General features: G+C 43.8%; 1 protein-coding gene across 1 annotated transcript in view; it reads left to right on the top strand.

The window, feature by feature from the left end:
• LOC306920176 (nuclear factor of activated T-cells, cytoplasmic 3-like) overlaps positions 1-21574 on the top strand; it is a 141852-nt gene that overhangs the window by 19455 nt on the left and 100823 nt on the right.

Genomic DNA, 21574 nt, shown 5'->3' with positions numbered 1-21574 from the left:
ACATTTAGACAAAGGACAGAACAGGAATTCATCATAAAGGAGGGAAAAAGGGAAAAGAAACATATACAGTGAGGGGGAAAAAAGGGGTGGGCGGTGGGGGGGGATTCACGTTCAGCTCCGTTCATTTGTTTGTTTTCCTTGGAGGAGCTGCGTTGGGTCCCCAAGTTGGCTCCGTGGCCGTACCTTGAGTTGGCTGTGTGGCCGTGACCGTCTCTTGTGTTGTCCTTGTGTTGGGTCCCCAAGTCGGCTCCAATGACTAGTCTAAACCAAGTACTGTCTAAACTAAGTACTGTGCACCCGTGATGTTCCTTTTGATGTGCCCAAATAGTTTGCCCGCCCCTGTCCAAAGCAGTAGTGCTGACGACATCACTGAGAATGTCAGTTTCTTTTAGAACATACTAGGCCTTTAGTGTTCATATTAACCCATTTTGACCTGAGATCAGATTCTAAAAATGTCTTCGATTTTTCAAAAATAGCAGACCTACAAGCTCGTAGCGCGCCACTCGGTGGCGCGCTATGAGCTTGTAGATCTGCTATTTTTCAATAGCTAAAGCATAACATAATGCTAACACCAAAAGGGGTTCCCGCACAAAATGGGTTAAGTACTCAAAAGATGATTTGTTGGAGATATCATTTACGCTATACTGTCAGTCCGGCTGCATCTTGCCTGACTTGGCAGAGATGTGCAAAAAAGTGACTAAAGCAACTGCAACGTTGGAGTTAACAAGTACGTTTTGGCTGCGAATAGCATTCTCACATTCCTGGTGGATTTATATTCCCTTTGAGTCCCCCCGAGACATCCAAAGTGTATTCAACTGCTTGTACCACAGCCTGTAGTCCTGTGAGGTGTGTAGGCCTATACTTGATTTATCCTTAAGATTCTTAAACAACCGCAAAAGTGATCAAAACACTTAAAAGATGGAGTGCCACGATTTTTTTCCACCCTAAAACATGATCATCGGGTATTATTATAATATAAGGAGGAAGAACTTGTTCCAAAGAGTGTACAGTATTTGTTAAAATCATGCTTTTATGTGGACACGCCCACCAGTTCATTAAGTATGCCTGGTTTGCCTGGTGGGTGGTGATGGGAGGTGATCCACCTGAACTGAAGCCGCACCCACAGCTGTAGTTGTATGATAAAGGGGGAGGGGTTAGGGGAGGGGCTGATAGTTTGGTGTCACTATATTACTGTTTATTTCATTGGCACGTTTGACTGTCCAGGGTTCAGCCTTCAGGAAGAAACCCTAAATACAAAGTGAATACATCATTGCACATAAAAATGACTCCAGGGTGTCTAATGAAGTACTGTCACCTCATAGACACATGAAAAACTGGAAAAATACAAATATTTTGGCACTCCATCTTTAAGACAAACCATGTGCTCATTCGTTGGCTGCTTCACAGCGCCACGGTTCACAGAGTATCCCAACACGGGGTCAATCCAGGTGCATCTTTACGCGTGTGCGTGCGTGCGTGCATGTGTAACCACATGTGTATTCTATATTTAATTGTGTTGTTATAAGCTCAACACATCTCACGTTGTGAGATTGTTCATAATTTGCTCTTTTCACAATTTTCGAGCATCAACCTTACGGTCATTTCAGGTGCTGTGTGTGCTGTGTGTGTGTGTGTGTGTGTGTGTGTGTGTGTGTGTGTGTGCGTGTGCGTGTGCGTGTCTGTGTCTGTGTCTGTGTGTGACGTGTGTAACCCAAATATCCCAAATGCATCGGTTTCTGAGCAGTATTATTGTGTGTGTGTGTCCGTGTGTGTCTGTGTGTGTGTGTGTGTGTGTGTGTGTGTGTGTGTGTGTGTCTGTGTCTGTGTCTGTGTCTGTGTCTGTGTGTGACGTGTGTAACCCAAATATCCCAAATGCATCGGTTTCTGAGCAGTATTATTGTGTGTGTGTGTCCGTGTGTGTCTGTGTGTGTGTGTGTGTGTGTGTGTGTGTGTGTGTGTGTGTCTGTGTCTGTGTCTGTGTCTGTGTCTGTGTCTGTGTGTGACGTGTGTAACCCAAATATCCCAAATGCATCGGTTTCTGAGCAGTATTATTGTGTGTGTGTGTCCGTGTGTGTCTGTGTGTGTGTGTGTGTGTGTGTGTCTGTGTCTGTGTCTGTGTCTGTGTCTGTGTCTGTGTGTGACGTGTGTAACCCAAATATCCCAAATGCATCGGTTTCTGAGCAGTATTATACCATTTTAGCGAGCACCATTACATTTACAGTAGGCACGTGGCATGAGGGGGCATTATATATTTTAATTTTTTAACCCGTTTTGAGCGGGAACCCCTTTTGGTGGTTATACATACATTATGTTATAATTTAGCTATTGAAAAATAGCAGATCTACAAGCTCATAGCGCGCCACCGAGTGGCGCGCTATGAACTTGTAGGTCTGCTATTTTTGAAAAATCGTTAAAATGTGCCCTCAAATCTTTCCGAAAATTGTCATGATTTAGAAAACGTTTTTTTTTTTAAATTTCGACGTCAGGCCTGAATGGGTTAATTAATAGTCCTCTGCTGCGATGTGTGTGTGTGTGCCAGTAGCGCACAACTAGGGAGGAGGAGGATGGCTGAAAGAGGAGACGTGGTCAAAAACACAAAGCGGCTGTAAGCAGAGCCCGTTCTAATCAAGCTGCGTCGACGCACAAAGGGAACCCTGGGCTTAGGTTACCCAGCCGCCTTTACAACGCAACGCACACACGGCTGCTCTCTGCCTTGTGTGGATGACAGGTAGACGCACGCACGCGCGTGCACGTACAGCAGCACACGCACTCACACACACACAGGGGCGACTGTGGCTCAGGAGGTAGAGCAGGTCGTCCAATGATCCATGGGTCGGCGGTTCGAATCCCGGCTCCTCCCGTCTACATGTCGAAGTGTCCTTGGGCAAGACACTGAACCCCAAATTGCTCCCGGTGTGCTGGTTGGTACCTTGCATGGCTTCCGCCGCAATCGGTGTGTGAATGTGTGTGTGAATGGGTGAATGTAATGCACAATCTATGTAAAGCGCCTTGGATAAAGGCGCTATATAAATGCACCATTTACCATTTCACACACACACACACACACACACACACACACACACACACACACACACACACACACACACACACATTTGTATTAGTAAGTACTGTATGTTGTGAGGACATCAACATCTTAATACACATATTTTATGAATGCTGTTTTTTGTTCGTGTAATTTTTAAGCCTAAAACTAAAGCCAAAAGGTGGTAAGGAGGTAAATCTACTGTGAGCTTGTAGATCGGATATTTTCGGTGCATGATGATACTGGCACACAACTAAGTATAAATCAGGCAACCCTGAGGGTTCCCAAACTCTTTTGGACCAGGTACCCCTTTTGGGGTAGACATTTTTCCAGATACCCCCTCATCTGAAGCGGCCGCAGAAACCTTTCAAGTGTCCTGAGTCTTTTTGTCGTTTCTGCAGCATGCGTCCTGCTGTTACTGTTTGGGGTCACGACAGGTTGACTGATGTTGTAGTTTTAGTAAACATGTCAGCTATTGGCCCAAAGCAAACATGGGAGAAACACAATGAACAACACAAAAAATACGTTTATTGCGCAACTTGGCAGAAATGACCACGTAGATAAACATAATTTTAATGTTAAAAAAAGTTTAAAAAAAAAATATATATATATATATATATATATATATTTTTCTTTCTGGGAATTATTTCGGGTACCCCCTGGTTATGCGTCGCGTACCCCTAGGGGTCCGCGGACCCCACTTTGGGAACCGCTGCCCTAAACCTAACCTTTAATGAGTGCCGTGATTTTTCCCCCCTAAAACATGATCATCAGGTACTACGATTATACTAAGTAGGCTTAAGTAGGCTATAGAAAGAAGTGACAGATATATTTCATAATTTTATAGTTTAAATTAAATCTCTTTTTTTCCCCCAGAAATAGCGGATCTACAAGCTTACGACACACACATTGCTATTTCTGCGTTTTTTTATTTGAAAATGTATATTTTTCAACATGGAAACCTGGAACTATATGAACTATGAAACTATGTTTCAAGGTCTGGTCAATAATAGCTTTAAACTGGGCCGTGGCTCAGTGGTCCGGGCACCTTGGCTGGTGGTCCGGTCTGGCGGTGTGCCGTGGGTTCGACTCCCGATCCCGATGGCCTTTGCTGCATGTCACTCCCCCATCTCTCTCCCTATTTCCTGTCGGCCTGCTGTCTGTCCCTATATGAAGAATGTAGAAGTGGGGGCAGAAGCCGCAAAAAAAACCATTATAAAATAAATAAATAATGGCTTTAAAGGATCACATTTTTATTTTTATTTTATGTTGGATGATGTACGATGATAAGAGCGCCCCTCACTTCACAAGGGTGTGATTTATATATAATTCTGCCCTTTCTGCTTTTTCCATAACTTTCTTTATGGAATGTTTGGTCAAGAAAGAATTGTCCTTGAAAAGTTCTGTAAATCCAAGAAAATGTGCATTAACCGTGACGTCAAAAGTCGCTCTGTAAAATGGTGGTGTACAATGCTTAAATTGCAAATTGTAAATGGAACGTCAGGTGCCTGCAGTTTGTAACTGCTATGCAGGCAGGAGTGATTTTCCCAGCTATTATTACCTTAGGGACAGCAAAGCCTCTTAACACTTATACCGCCATTGCCGAAGTCCTTTGTCAATTGAAGCCTAATTTTCATACTAACGCTTACTGCCATTGCCGAAGTCCTTTGTCAATTGAAGCCTAATTTTGATACTAACGCTTACAGCCATTGCCGAAGACCTTTGTCAATTGCGCTTTTATAGTGCATTCGATGGATCGAGCCATAATGCTACTTACGTTAGCCGGTTAGCTAGCAATGTTGTTAGCACAGCACTCTTTCAATCGCCTGTATCTCCTATTCCTTGTCCCAGATGGCATTTTGGTCAAAACAGCCTTTCTTTGACGGCACAGCGCCGGCGATGTGGAGCTCTCCAGTGCACCGGCATAGATCGACCATGTAAACAAAGTTTGTCTCGGCTCCGTCGAGCTTGCTGGGATAATTCACTTCCGGGCGACTGAAAATGTGGCTTTTCAAAATAAGAGCTCCACTGGAAAAAATGCTGGCGTGAATTAGGTCCTAATTCTTCAATAAATGATAGCGCAAAATGGGTTAAAGATCTTTATTTAACCAGATTGGCAACTTGATTTGTATGGGTGCTTAATGCTTCATTTATACATTTAAGTCATACGATGGTTTTGCCCACCGAAAATAGCCAATCTACAAGCTCACAACTTATTATAGCTCATTAAAACAATCACAGACATTTTTGTAAGTCTTTGTACATTTTCAGAAATATTTGGGTAAATTATTTGGAATTTTTCAAAGACATTCTAAAATAGCTTCCTTCGAGCAACAACAATAGCTTAAATAATGTTAAACATCCACGATTAGGTCCCGTCAGTCAGTGATACAGTTTTGGCTTCCTGCTGTTATATTTTTTGCCTTTGTTACATCATGGCGTAGTTGAATCCACTGTATATCCACTGTGAAGCTGATTCGTTTTGTAGATACAGGCAGCTGTGGTATATATACATGTATATATGGAATGGCTTGGTTTAGATATAAATCTCTGGCCTGTAGGCTGCTGCCTGCTGCTGCTGCTGGTGACGCTCCTCCTGCCTGGCCTGACATGGAGTTTGATGTTGCGGCTCTGGTGCTGTGTCAGGTTATCTGATATGTCCCCAACAGCCTGGGGGCTGATGTTGATTTCTGCTTCTCTCTGGGACAAAGGGACCGATGGGGTGATGTTTATACGCCATGCAGCTCCCCCCAGGACAGCTGACTCCAAACCATGCAGGAACTGTAATAGACTGAACACACTGCCACCCAGTTGTCTCTTCTCTTCTCTTCTCTTCTCTTCTCTTCTCTTCTCTTCTCTTCTCTTCTCTTCTCTTCTCTTCTCTTCTCTTCTCTTCTCTTCTCTTCTCTTCTCTTCTCTTCTCTTCTCTTGGGCACACCTCCTGCTTTTAGATATCAGGAACTGTAATAGACTGAACACACTGCCACCTAGTTTTCTCTTCTCTTCTCTTCTCTCCTCTCCTCTCCTCTCCTCTCCTCTCCTCTCCTCTCCTCTCCTCTCCTCTCCTCTCCTCTCCTCTCCTCTCCTCTCCTCTCCTCTCCTCTCCTCTCCTCTCCTCTACTCTACTCTACTCTACTCTCCTCTACTCTACTCATTACAGATAAACCATGCCAACAAAGGGCACACCTCCTGGTTTTAGATAGCAGCAATGTCATCCTACATTGCTACTGTTGCTATTCACATGCTAAAGATAGATTTATATTGAAACAGAACACATTGAGAGTTTGCCAATCTTTTTTCAGGGGGGGTGCTTGGTGCTACAAAATCCATGTGGTTCATTCATTATGTATTTTGGTTGAGCTGAATTTTCATCTAGCGCTCTCCTCCTCCCCTCTCCTAGCAGGTGGCTATGGCCTGGCTCTGATAAGGGGCTTTCCCCACTCCCCCTACCCCCATGCCTCTAAGGTTTTAGGTGGCAGGCTAATCTAATCTTATCTTGGCGAGACTATAGTGCTAGCTAGGTATCCTGACCTAGCCTCAAGTCACCCTAGCCCCACGCCCATAGCACCTTCACTCTTAATATAGGTCACTTACAGGGTTCAAACTCTATTTTCTTAGCAATTATTCTATTGATTACTTTTTTTGATAATATATAAAAAAAAATCTATTATATATATATTTTTTCTTTAGTCTGATTAACCACTTAACCCATTTAGGCCTGAAGTCAAAATAAATAAAAAGTATTTTTGCCACATTTTCACGATTTTTCAAAAATAGCAGACCTACAAGCTCGTAGTGCGCCACTCTGTGTTGAAAATGAGTGGAATGACCCTTTAATGGCATTAGGATTCTTTTTCGAAGTACTTCCTTGTAGATACAACTTAATTGTTTCTGTCTCTTCCCAATGATTTTCGCGGCTATGTTCACTATTCGCTGCATCTTGCTTCTTCCTTTTGTGGAAGAATGTGGCCATACCACATTGCCATGTTAAAAGTCAAGATTCCCTCTATCAGGTTCTTATAGACTGTTATGCTTGCTCACTCTAAGATTGCCATACCACATTGCCATGTTAAATGTCAAGATTCCCTCTATCAGGTTTTTAGACTGTTTCCATGATGCTTACTCACTCTAAAGGAGTTGAGCTTGCATAATAGGTGGAGGTAGGCATGTAACGATATATCGTATATCGATATATATCGATATTAATCCCGACGATATGAATCGATTCATTGAAATTAAAAAATCGATTTAAAAAAAAAAAAAAAGAGCTTTAGTCATATTCCATCATATTCAAGTGCTTTTGGAGAGAAATGATAGTCACTTTCAGTAGTAGAGCACTGTAGAGGGGAGCTGTGTGTGTCTGTGACTGTGCCCAGGTGATGATGGTCGTTGATACTCATCAAGGAAGGCAATTATGTTTCTGCACTGTCAAAAGTAATGCTACTTTTTTGCAATGTAGTTAAAATTTTAAAAGTTTTAAAAATCTGGTCAGTATTTTCACTGAAGAGTGGGACTGAAAGGAAAGGATGGATGAGAGAGAGAGAGAGAGAGAGAGAGAGAGAGAGAGAGAGAGAGAGATCTAGTCTGATTTGTTTCTCAAATCTGACATTTATGACAGACTGTCCACACTGTTATTTACAAGTGATCAGATGTGATCTTTGTATTCAGACATCGTGGAGCGATCTACATTGGTTGCTGTGGTAACAACATAATGACATACATATATACATGCGTATGACGGTGTGAGTAATGCTTGATCTATGACGCTGTTGCTTGTCAAAATAAGCAGATCTTGCTTGTAGATCCATCATTTTTGATGAGCAACACCATCGTAGTAAAGCATAATGGCCCTATCTTGGGTCAGAGGCACTAAAGGCTCCATTTTCGTTACCACTAAAACCCTTATCCCCAAACTTCTTTGCCATTTTTTTTTTACTATTTTGAAAAACATTTTTGAATAGTTAAACTAGCCAATCTACATTGACACGTTGTGAGCTTGTCGACTGGCCATTTTAACTATTCAAAAATGTTTAGCAAAATAGTAAAAAAAGGCAAAGAAGTTTAGGGATAAGGGGTTTAGCGGTGACGAAAATGGAGCCCTATATCCGTAATTTGGGGATTTAGCACTGCATAAGAGGCGTGACTCCGTAAAATTTGCTATCTTGTGCCACAGCCTAAATCCTTAAAACATATCCGCTACCCGTTACATTATGCATATAGGTGTGGTTTGAGCATTACAATAATGAAACCAATCACCGTGCCACCTGTCATTGGCCCGGTTTCCCAAAGGACACATGGTGTAAGAGGTATGGTGTTGACCAGCAGTCCAAATATTATTAAATTAAATTTCAGAATGGTAGACCTGAGGCCTACCATTGCGTGGCACATCTATGCACGGAATGTCTATGTTCACAGGCTTCTGTGTGCGGCCTAGAGGGCATCTGAGCATGTGCAGCACTACAAGTCTTACACCATATGCGTTTGGGAAACCCAGCCATTGCCTATAAGAGATCCATTATAGATAACCCATTATGGCCAGTGATATCTTGCCTTACACTATGGCCCATGGAAGAGCGACGTGTTGCCACATTTGGTTGACACAAGTATCATCTATGTGTTAGTGAATATGGGGACACCTAAGTGTCTGTGTGTCCAGACTGAGACATCTTTTTAGAAATCAGATTATACATTTCAAAATCAAACCTGATTTGTCAAAATCTATTAGTGTTTTCAGAGTTGACAAAACCAAATAATAAACCAATGGATTACAGTCGTCTGGATAGACAAAGATCAGATTTGGGGCTGCCAGACTGAACACAGACAAGACAGACAGACAGACAGACAGACAGACAGACAGACAGACAGGCAGGCAGGCAGGCAGGCAGGCAGACAGACAGACAGACAGACAGACAGACAGACAGACAGACAGACAGACAGACAGACAGACAGACAGACAGACAGACAGACAGACAGACAGACAGACAGACAGGCTGAGTCAGTGTATTATGTGACATAACGTAAAAAGTGAACCTGTGAACATCATCTCGCAGCGCAGCAGCAGACATGTGAGTAAGGGGGCGTGGCTGTCTGACCTGGCCCGGCGGGCAGACGCTGTTCTAATCAGTTAACTGAGGAGTCAGCTGGGTGGGTGGGAGGAGTTGATGGAACGTATAACTCTGCTGCCAGCGTCTATGTCAAAGCCAAAGGCACGCCGCCATCGACGCCATCCCATCTCACTTTCTCCCTCCAGCTTTCTTTGTATTCTTTGACTTTTTTTCTTTTTATATATATATATTTTTTGCGGCTTTCACCTTTATTTATTTTTTATTTTTTTATGGAGGGACAGACAGTAGGCTGGCAGGAAATGGGGAGAGAGATGGGGGGAAGACATGCAGTAAAGGCCGTCAGGATCGGGAGTCGAACCTGCGGCACACTGCCAGACTGGATTACCAGCCAAGGTGCCTGGACCACTGAGCCACGGCCCAGGCCTTTCTTTGCATTCTTTTATTATTTTTTTTATCCCACAATTTTGTCACCCATTTTTTCTCCCAGTGTCAATTATCTAATGTAATCCTGGGCGCTACCTACACTCCCTCTGCCAACCTGGGGAGAGCAACGGACTGACCTCATGCTTCCTTCAATGCATGAGGAGTCCGCTTCTTTTCACCTGATGACAGGTGGGAGTTTCCCCGGGTTGGACGTATAGCGCATGGAAGGAACACATTATTCCAACCAGTTCCTTTCCCCTCCATCAGGCGCCCCGGCTGGCCATGGGGAGAGGCAGTTTAGAGACCAGGATTATTGCATGTTTTTTTGTGAGGGTGGACATGGGAAGACATGGGGGAGAACATGCAAACTCCACACAGAAAGGCCAAACCCCACCAACCCCACCTCGGGTATATGGGCACTGATGACACGGAGAGAACACACACCCAGCACCCTCCAGCTTTAACCCATTTTGGACTGAGGTCGATAAAATAAAAGGCTTCAAAATCCTAACATTTTTCTGAAAAACCCATGTTTCTATGTCAGTGGTGCTCAACCTTTTTCATGTCAAGGACCCCCAGAATTATCTCTATTGGGCCACGGACCCCCATCTGAAAATATGTAGTTCCAGGGACACCCCAGAAGCCAATATTTTAGTTAAAAATGTTCGCTCTGAAATATATATTCAAAGATTTGCGACTTTTCAAAAATAGCAGACCTACACGCTTGTAGCGCGCCACTCGGTGGCGCGCTATGAGCTTGTAGATCTGCTATTTTTCAATAGCTAAAGCATAACATAATGCTAACACCAAAAGGGGTTTCCGCCCTTAAAGGGGAGTTCCGCAGTAGCTGTTTTTTTTTTTTTACTGAATTCTGATTGTTGCGACCAAAGGTCGCAGATAACTACGAGACCTTGCGTTTTTGACACCTAACCCCACTTTCCCCGTCACCTAACCCACTTTCCCCTGTCACTCACCCTCGCCCAGCAGTCTGACGTCACCCAGGCGGATGCGTGCACACCAGTGGCGTATCCAGGAATTACGTTTTGGGCAGACAAGACTTGTCGTCTCCCCGCGCACAATCGTATAGCACTAAAGGTTTTCAAAGAGATATACCTGCCAGACGAGTATAGGATACAAAGGCTGAAAGGCATGCATTTACATTCCAATGGGTGATTGAGGGTCGCGCTCTACCGCAACGGCCAATCAGCTGTCCACTAATAGTTCTCAGGTCTTGTTTTTGTCCTCTTTTTTTTAAGTGGTGCAACCACTTCCTTAAGTGACTATGTGTGTCTCTGGGTGGGTGGGTGGCTGGCTGGGTGGGTGGGTGCGTCTGAGCACGAAAACAGCATGGTTGTTTTTCACCACCTGTGCGCAACCTAACACTCACAAACACACGCACATATTAACTGTATATATGGTGATTTCGGGTGTGCCAGTACAGTACAGTACAGTACAGTACAGTACAGTACAGTACAGTACGGTACGGTACAGTACAGTACAGTACAGTACAGTACAGTACAGTACAGTACAGTACAGTACAGTACAGTACAGTACAGTACAGTACAGTAGAGGCTCGCCGGAATCGGGCCGGCACCCTGGGTACGTTCCTGTGGGTCTGGAAGGTGTCACAATGTGTCACAAGAACTTTATTGTCTCACGTCACAGGTTTACAGGTGTATTTCACTCCTTGCATTAAAGAGAAAAAGAAAACAGCAAACAATAGAGAAAGAAAAGACAAAAGAAAACGGGTCATATCCTACTGTGTAAAGCAGTGGTTCCCAAACTGTGGTGCGAGCGCCTTCTAGGGGGTGCGCGACATGAAATGTCTAATGATGGTGCTATGGTTTTATTTTAAATATATTAACATATTATGCCAATATATGGCAAGTAATGCAGCATATAGCCTATGCTGAATTATATTATGCCATATTCAAGTTCATATATGTGCATATATGTGGATAAAAAGGAAATATATGTCTCTAGATAGCTTATGCAATTTATATTTCCATGTGGGGGGGTGCATCAGCTAGGTTGGGAGGTAACAGGGGGTGCATGGCCAAAAAGGTTTGGGAAACGCTGGTGTAAAGCATGCATCGCAGACGCCCCAAGGAGTGCCGATGCCTGACCTTGAGTTGTCTGGATAGGCTGTTGTCCAGGACCAACGATTCCAATCTGCCCATGTACGGGCATGCACCTGTCTCATATATATGCTCTTGTGATGTCACAGTACCACCGTGATGTGATCTATAACAGATAGATACAGAGGGGTAGATACTTTATTCATAACCGAAGGGAGTTATTCAAGCAGGTTGGACACAGACCATAGACATCATGGCACACTCACAAGGTGAGCTGGCCGTTCAGGCCTTGGCGGAGCTGACGGGGGAACCAGTATGGTTCCCCCGGGGTACCAGTATCATTGCGGCGTATGACTCGTACGAGGCCATGGAGGAGAACCCGGAGGACATTAATAACCCGGGTGTTGTGGAGTTTGACCAAGCCGTGCCACCAGCAGCCAGTGAGCGTCTGATAAACAGTCTGCCACACACGACCGTCCGCGACTCCTCCGGGGAGGAGGACTCCTCATGTCCGATCTGCTACGGCGAATACGTCCAAGGGGACGCGAGCACTCGTCTGCCCTGCAACCACGATTTCCACAGACGCTGCATCGCCTCGTGGCTCCAGAAGTCCGCCACGTGCCCGGTGTGTCGCCACGTCTTGGCAGGGCCCGGCGGCCCCGTGCCCCTGCACGCCTGGGCCAGGGGCACGAGCCTTGCACGGTCAAGGCTGTTATATCAAGAGTTATTTTAATACTTCTTTTGCGTTTTTTGCTAAGTTTCCGTCAAGACGGTATACTGTCTCCTCACCGAAGACCTGAGAGAGTGATGTGCTGAGTGGGGTCGTCTGTTAGACCGACAGTCGTGGAACTGCCAGGACTGAAGTGTGGAAATGCTTTCGATTTCGATTTGAGATTTAAAACCGAAAGTCCCATATAGCCTTATACTGCAGGGCGGAATCGTAGAAGCAGTAGAAGGCTATGGACCAGAGCTAGTTTAAACCTATGTTTTTTTTTCTCGTCAATGAATGCCCTTTGTCATGCTCCACTGTCACTCGAATGGAACCGTTCCAGGCCCATATATAACTCCTCAAGGACCGCTCGGTGGTCCACAGACCGTAGGTTGAGAACCCCAGTGATCTGCAGTATAACACTGTAAGGGGCACTTCATCTCGGCAGCTCTTCACACAAGTGGCTGAAATGGGACACCCCCCCGACACACACACACACACACACACACACACACACACACACACACACACACACACACACACACACACACACACACACACACACACACACCAGTTGTCTTCTTCTCTTCACTCTGTAGTGAACCATTTTAATGAACAGAGAGCTTGTCAAGGGCACAGTAATTGATGTCAGGTCCGCCTCACTCATTTACGAAATGCATCTCATCAAAGCATCAAACAACACAATAAATTGTTTCTCCCTTTTTTTTACGCGACTCACACACCCTGTCCGTAATAAGACTGGAATATTTATGGATGGACGGTCTCTCGTCCGCATGCTAATTCCACTCTTAACCCATTCTGACCTGAGATCAGATTCTAAAAATGTCTTCTACATCCTGACAGTTTTCTGAAAAAGCTATGTTTCTATGTCAGTCGTTCTTCGATTTTTGAAAAATAGCAGACCTACAAGCTCGTAGCGCGCCACTCGGTGGCGCGCTATGAGCTTGTAGATCTGCTATTTTTCAATAGCTAAAGCATAACATAATGCTAACACCAAAAGGGGTTCCCGCCCAAAATGGGTTAATTGAAAATGCCTGCCTAAATTATTCCCTTGCATATGAGTTTTTAATAGGCTGCGTTGGATGCAAGTGTCTCACCTCGTGTTCCCATGCAAATTGACACTTGTGTAAGCATACTGTTGAAGGAATTGTGTGTGGTAATTTCGAAGAGAAAATGAATGCCCACACACACACACCGGATCACGTCTGCGTTGGATCTATAGATCAACATTTTGATCACACGTGCGACTGAAACGTTAAAAACACTTAAAAACCTTCTATACTATTTGTATATAGCTGACAACGCTTGTTGATCTGCTACCGCTCCAACGTGTGGCTTTGTGTGTGTATGTCTTCTCTGCCCCGCTGTGACGTTATGATAAACAGCACCGGCGCTCACTTCACACGAGTGTGATTTTTTTTTTAACTTTTTGGATCTACTTTTCGATCTTCACATAAGACGCCAGGTGCAGCCCTGGGTGTTGTTTGACGTCTGTATCTTTTACCCTGTATCCGAGCAGTTCTCTACAAACCGGCGGGAACCCCTTTTGGTGTTAGCATTATATTATGCTTTAGCTATTGAAAAATAGCAGATCTACAAGCTATGAGCTTGTAGGTCTGCTATTTTTGAAAAATCGAAGAACGACTGACATAGAAACATAGCTTTTTCAGGATGTGGAAGACATTTTTAGAATCTGATCTCAGGTCAAAATGGGATAATATCCCATAAGTCCTGATTCACACCGTGTTACGCAGAAGATCTACAAGCTCATGAGGCATTTTCACCTTTTCAGAGCGGCTATTTTCAGCACGTGACACCGCACAACGAAGCATAAACCGAGCCCAACTCAATGTGAGGCTCCTGTACTCGGTTCAATCGCGTACAGGAGACTATACTGTAGCAAGAGGACATGGCTTTGATGTGCCCAGCTCCTGTATTATAGTGTGTAATGCCATGCGTAACATACTAGAACTGCACTCTGTCGAGTGCATACTTGCTTGTTGCACACAAGTAGGCCATAAATGGCCTACTAGTGCGCAAGCAGAGCGCGCAAGTGCTGTAGACCGCTACAAACTTTCAAATCTTAGTCTCACATATTGAATTATTAGATTAGCTATTTGCTACGTACCTTGCTTCTGGAGGAAAAGCTCAGATCTTCCTGAGCTTCGTCTATCGGTATGTCCAAACTGATCTCTTTGCAGCTTTACCTATATAAGTACCTTCTTGAAATACCATTAACTTATGTTGAAAAATAATGATGGTAATTACTTATAAGTTTGTTCGACGTCACACTGGAACACGTCATCGCTACGTCAACGTCATCGCTACGTCACCGTCAACTATACCCTGGCATTGGTACATATATTTATCACGTCATATGCTCATATGTCCATATATGTGTACATGTCTATATGTATGTATATGTAGTTTTCTGAGTGGTTGGTGGTATAATGTGATCGGCTGGGTGGTTTGATGCGTATGTACTTGACACTGAAATGTATCATCATTACGTCACCATCGTCAACCAATTATACCCTGGCATTGGTACATAATCTTCATCACGATTCATGGAAAACATACCTGCACGGTCAGCTTCCGTATGTCCGTATGACATCATATTACGTGCATTCTAAGGGACATTGGTACATATCTTCATCACGTCATGGGACATATGCTTCGTAGCATGACAAAAACACACCTGCACGGTCAGCTTGGGGCCAGCATATGACGTCATAACATGTGCTGGCCCCAAACACACGCATCGTAGCACCTGACTGAAAACATGACTTGCACGCTCTGCTTGCGCAAGTAACTAGAACTGCACTCTGTCGAGTGCCTACTTGCTTGTTGCACGGCCTACTAGTGCGCAAGCAGAGCGCGCAAGTACAGTGTCGGGTGGATTAAAGGAAATGCCTCTATGTATATGTCATTTGTAAGTTGATTAGCGGTATACTGTGGTTACTTTGCGTATGCCCCGTTTGATGCGTATGTATCGTAGCAGCATATGACGTCAGGGTATAACTGGTACAACTAGCTCTCATGACGTAATAAAGATGTGGATTAAAGGACCCAATGCCAGGGTGTAATTGGTTTTCGAATGGTGACGTAATGACGATATGTTTTAGTGTCGGGAGGATTAAAGGTAATGCCCCCTTGTATACATGTATGTAATCTGACACCACTGCCATATCAAGTCATTACGTCATACACATCAAAAAGCGACATACCTGGACGAAAACTTGCGCTGCTTGCGCAAGTAACAAGTACTGCCCTCCCAACTTGAAACCTATCTTAGTTACGTCACCATCAACAGCCAATTAGGGACCATCGATGACAGGCCTACATACATACATACCATACATACGTACATACATACACAGCAGACCACAGTACTTGCGTGCTCTGCTTGCGCAAGTAATAAATACAGGTTACTGTATATAAAGTTATAAAACATGTGTGGTATGTCTACATATACAAAAACCATGGAGTATATCTCCATGTCTTTTTTCAATGATCTCTCTCTCTCTCCCTCCCCTCTCTCTCTCTCCCCCCTCACTCTCTCCAGTTTCAGTCTGTCAGTCAACGAGGGGATCCACAGTCCTCCACACGCGAGGTCTTTCTCATTCTGTCTCCCTTTCCTCTTGTTCCTGTTTCTCTCTGTCCGTCTCTCTCTCTCTCTCTGTCCTCTCTTCCTCTCTCAGTCAGTCAGTCAGTCAGTCAGTCAGTCAGTCAGTCAGTCAGTCAGTCAGATGCTGTCGTCACAGGATCTGTTGCAGCTGGGTCTTGTGACAGGCATACAGAGGGACCAGCGTGGAGCTGAGCTGCTATAAATAAAGAGGCCTGTCTCTGCTGTCTCTGTTGAAGAGGGAAGGGAGGATGCACGCACGCACGCACGCACGCACGCACGCACGCACGCACGCACGCACGCACACACGCACACACACACACACACACACACACACACCAAAATAAACACCTGGAGCTTTACTTAAAGCTGTGATTATGTGCAGTTGGTCGTGTAAGTGATATTTATTTTTGTTGTGAAGTTATATAACTTAACCTTAAAGGTATAGTAAGTGATATTTTTGGGTTAAAACAAAAAGTATTTTGTTGAAAGGTTAAATCACTATATTCTGATAGTAATCGTTGCTATAGAGTGTTTGTTCAATAACAGAGGTTCCCTGTCTTCAGCTCTTTAACCCATTCAGGCCTGACCTCAAAATTAAAAAAAAATCTTCTAAATCCTCCAGTTTTCTGAAATAAATATTTTCATGATTTTTCAAAAATATCAGACCTACAAGCTCGTAGCGCGCCACTCGGTGGCGCGCTACGAGCTTGTAGATCTGCTATTTTTCAATAGCTAAATTATAACATAATGTTTAAAACACCAAAAGGGGTCCCCGCCCCAAAATGGGTTAATAAACAGAAAATGCATTTTCAGGTAGGTGACAAAAGTGTCAGCCAATCAGGAGAGAGTAGCCATTCATTTATCAGCTTAATCTTGTTCCAGTTCCAATTTTGTCTGCTCATTTCTCTGTGTCATCACTTTCCAATTCCACTTGTTTAATCGGTATATCCTGACTGAGTTCTCTATCCTGATTGGATAAAAGTGGTATCCCGACCTGAAAATGCATTTTCGGTATAATAAAAAGCTGGGGAGACATATGGAGACTCCTGTTACTGAACAAACACTCTATAGCAATGGGTACTATTACAACATAGAGCTTTTTAACACTTATTTTAACCAAAGAAAATCACTTACACTACCTTTAAGAGCATACTGACTGTTGGAGAAACGTTTGAGGAACATAGGGACGTGTTGTGAAAGGACATGTCACAAGCAGCATATCCTGTTGCAGGCTGCCCTGTGGTTTGAGCAATGACTTGTATCTATACTTACTACGGTCTCTATGGTCACTTTACAATTATATGGGAAGGACATTATGATATATTTTCAATTTTCTTTCACAATAACCATTCCACAACATAGGCCTAAATGTGTTTTTAACCCATTCTGGGTGGGAACCCCACCCAAATATCAGACAGATCTGTCTTGAGCACATGACTATAGAGAGACTGTGTAACGATTTGCGGGATTTTTGCCTCGGTTATGACTTTTGCTCAGAGCGTATACAGATACAACCTCTCAGTGTTAGAAATGGATTGATTCACACTGAAGATTTTACTGAATACACCCATTTAGGCCTGACGTCGAAATAAGAAAAACGTTCGCTCTGAAAGAATATATATTCAAAGATTTGTGCCGCATTTTTTCACGATTTTTCAATAGCTAAAGCATAACATAATGCTTAGTTAAAACACCAAAAGGGGTTCCCGCCCAGATTGGGTTAATATGACAGGGAGGTCATAACTGGTACTACTACTAGTGCAAATTTGATTTTAGTTTTAGTTTTTAGAAGGAAATGGATAGCTTTTATAGCGTATCTACGGTATCTATAGTCCTGCTCTCTTATCTGTCAGGGCATTTTTACTACTAGAGCGAGCAATTCATGAAATGATGCTTTATAGGTGTTGGATGATATGCTGCTGCATTGATTGCGTTCCACTGTTTCAGGATGTTTAGAACATGTCTTGGGTGTAAACATAACATACAGTCAGTCTAATTCAACTGAATTTAATTTAAATTGCACTAATAAAGCATGTAAGATGGAGACTAACTCTTACAACTGTAGGCTAAAGCACTTTATAATATCAGGCCTGTGTGTGTGTGTGTGCGTGTGTGTGTGTGTGTGTGTGTGTGTGTGTGTGTGTGTGTGTGTGTGTGTGTGTGTGTGTGTGTGTGCGTGTGCGTGTGTGTGTGCGTGTGCGTGTGTGCGCTATAGCCCTACTGGGCACTACACTGAGTGCAGCCAGTGGAAGTTTATCAATAAAACCTCTAATAGAGTGGTGCCAACTCTCAACGTGCACAATGGGCCCTTGTCTATTTAGCTGTGTGTGTGTGTGTGTGTGTGTGTGTGTGTGTGTGTGTGTGTGTGTGTGTGTGTGTGTGTGTGTGTGTGTGTGTGTGTGTGTGTGTGTGTGTGTGTGTGTGTGTGTGTGTGTGTGTGTGTGTGTGTGTGTGTGTGTGTGTGTGTGTGTGCGCAGTGTGTGTGTGTGTGTGTGTGTGTGTGTGTGTGTGTGTGTGTGTGCGCGCAGTGTGTGTGTGTGTGTGTGTGTGTGTGTGTGTGTGTGTGTGTGTGTGTGTGCGTGCACAGTGTGTGCGCAGTGTGTGCGGCACTATGTGTGCGCGCGCGTGTATTCCGAGGCCAGGGCCTCAGTGATGGCTGACCTGCGATATAAATAGTCTGTCGGTGCCGGCTGTGATGACAGGCCGGAGCATGCAACCGTTGTGTGAATTTGTTTCCTGAGTAGCCGCTGTTCAGCGGTTGTCCCTCCTGGATCTGTGCCTGTCACACAGCCACACACACACACACACACACACACACACACACACACACACACACACACACACACACACACACACACACACACACACACACACACACACACACACACACACACACACACACACACACACACACACACACACACACGCACGCTCACACAGTCACAGTCACATGGATACAAACATGGATGCATGTCGTCGTTGCTAAGCAAGATACCTTGTATCTCCATTAGTCCATTTAGGCCTGACGTCGAAATAAAAAATAAAAAGTCTTCTGAAAGAATATATATTCAAAGATTTGTGCCGCATTTTCACGATTTTTCAAAAATAGCAGACCTACAAGCTCGTAGCGCGCCACTCGGTGGCGCGCTATGAGCTTGTAGATCTGCTATTTTTCAATAGCTAAAGTATAACATAATGCTTAGTTAAAACACCAAAAGGGGTTCCCGCCCAAAATGGGTTAGTGATGCACCGAATATTCGGCCGCAGAGAATATTCGGCAGAAAATGGCTAAAAACGGCATTTTCGGTCTATTCGGTTTCGGACCGAATAGGCAAGAAAATATATCACCGAATAGTGTATGCAATTAATGCATTCCAAAAGAGCTGAATAAATGTTTTATTATGGACCCATAATAGTGATTATTATTTAAGTTAAGTTTTGCCATAACTATTTATTTTGCCATAAATCAGGTAGCTTTAAGGTACGGCCATGACGGCAATGGTAGGAAAAAAGATATATAATATTAATCATATTCGGATATTCGGATATTCGGATATTCGGTATTCGGTTTTCGGTCAAGAATTTCCCTTTCGGTGCATCCTTAACCCATTCTGGACGGGAACCCCTTTTGGTGTTTTAACTAAGCATTATGTTATACTTTAGCTATTGAAAAATAGCAGATCTACAAGCTCATAGCGCGCCACGAGTGGCGCGCTACGAGCTTGTAGATCTGCTATTTTTGAAAAATCAAAATGGGTTAAACCTTTTGTTTTGGCAAGGGTTGGCCTGTGCCGTCTGGTTGGGCAGCAGGACACTGTAGTAGCTGTAGAGCAGACAGAACCCAACACCACCAAGTAACCGATGTAGGCTCCACTGACATGTAGCATTATAAGCGGAGAGTATAATCCTTTGTTTTTGTTTTATTATCTACTGTAACTGGCCTACAGTAACTTCAGTGTGTGTGTGTCAGTATATATGCAGAAACCTTGTATGTCCAAAACTGTTACTTTTCAGGAAACTTTCCCCGTTAACATTATTTTCAAAAGTAGCCGATCTGCAAGCATGTCGCGAGCGAAGCATTGTGCGCTTGTAGATCGGCAATTTTTTGCTGTACGTAACGTACGTTGTGAGTCTGTGACATACAGTACGTGAAACTGAAAACATTCAAAAGTTGAATTAAGGACATACAAGGTTTGTTCCTGACAGCAACCCCTTTTGGTGTTTTAAAGCATTATGCTATACTTTAGCTATTTTTGAAAAATCGTAAAAAATGTGGCGCAAATCTTTGAATATATATTCTTTCAAAGTGAATGTTTTTAACTCAGGTCAAAATGGATTAAGCATTGGGTACAACAGGCTGTGGGACTACAGTGTATGCTGGTGGTTTAGAGAGTCATTTGGTTATCACGACTTAAAAAAGTATCCTTGGACATTGGGCTTCATAATGACAGTGACGGGAGACATGAGCGAGCATGGCCTTGAGTAAACCAGGACTTTTAGCATGGGGCTACATATTTTGCCTTATATAACTAGTTAGTTCCAGCCGCGCATCGTGATTGGCCCAGAGGCATTTGGAGCCGTGCAAATAACCCCCATATATATTTTTCACTCTCTGAGTTAAAGGACCACTTCACCACTTTTCAACCAATCTTCATGTAATAGGTCCTCACTAATAATCATGATAAAATGGCACCATTTTTTTCCTACTCAGTCTGTGTCTCATAGGAGGGCTGTGGGCAGTTCAGAAACCCGTCCACCAGTGACATCATCGATGGGGAATCCAAGCTAATAGAAACTGCAGGCTTTCTATTCATAAAAAGTTGCAATGCGAAAATGGAAGCCATCGTTCTCACGATAATATAAATCTAAACATTTTTGTAAAAATATATTGTTTAAAAAAAAATCTGCCTAATGATGATGTCACTGGTGGACGGGTTTCTGAACTGCCCACAGCCCTCCTATGAGACACAGACTGAGTAGAAAAGAATTGTGCCATTTTATCATGATTATTAGTGAGAACCAATTGTATGAAGATAGGTTGAAAAGTGGTGAAGTGGTCCTTTAAGCACCCGTAAGGGTCCATTTGTGGACCCCCCCCCCATGCGTGGACCCCCCCCATGCTCCCCAGACCAGACGTTGAGAAACCAGCGAGTACGTATCGCTCTGTGGCGTGTTGTGGACCATGCATGCAGTCCAGCTGCTGGTTAAATTGCCCATAGCAACGGTAAACAATGGGGGGACTATTATGGTTTGCGGACTGCAGGAAAACAACACAGTCTAGAAAAAGTTGACCATATTTGTCAAAAACAGATTTAACGACAGCGCAGTGCTGTTGTATAAAAGCAATAAAACACTGGAGGAGGCCCGTGTCGTGTTGTGATTATTGGCACGGCTGTGCCGGGGCGACGGCAGTCCTCTTCATGTCGTTGCCTTATGCCGCAACGCAAGCCGTGCCAATATTAAGCACCATAAAGCAGTGTCTCTCCTTTGTTATTGCTTAAGGATGTGTAAACAGGGTTACGAGGAGTCAGAAGACATACGTACTACAGTGCATATTGTAATAACAGCTGCTAATTGTATTGTATGCTATGAAATGTATAGTAGGAC

Source organism: Electrona antarctica (assembly GCF_951216825.1).
Source record: "Electrona antarctica genome assembly, chromosome: 3".
Lineage (NCBI taxonomy): Eukaryota > Metazoa > Chordata > Actinopteri > Myctophiformes > Myctophidae > Electrona > Electrona antarctica.
This window is presented reverse-complemented; position numbering and strand designations above follow the sequence as displayed.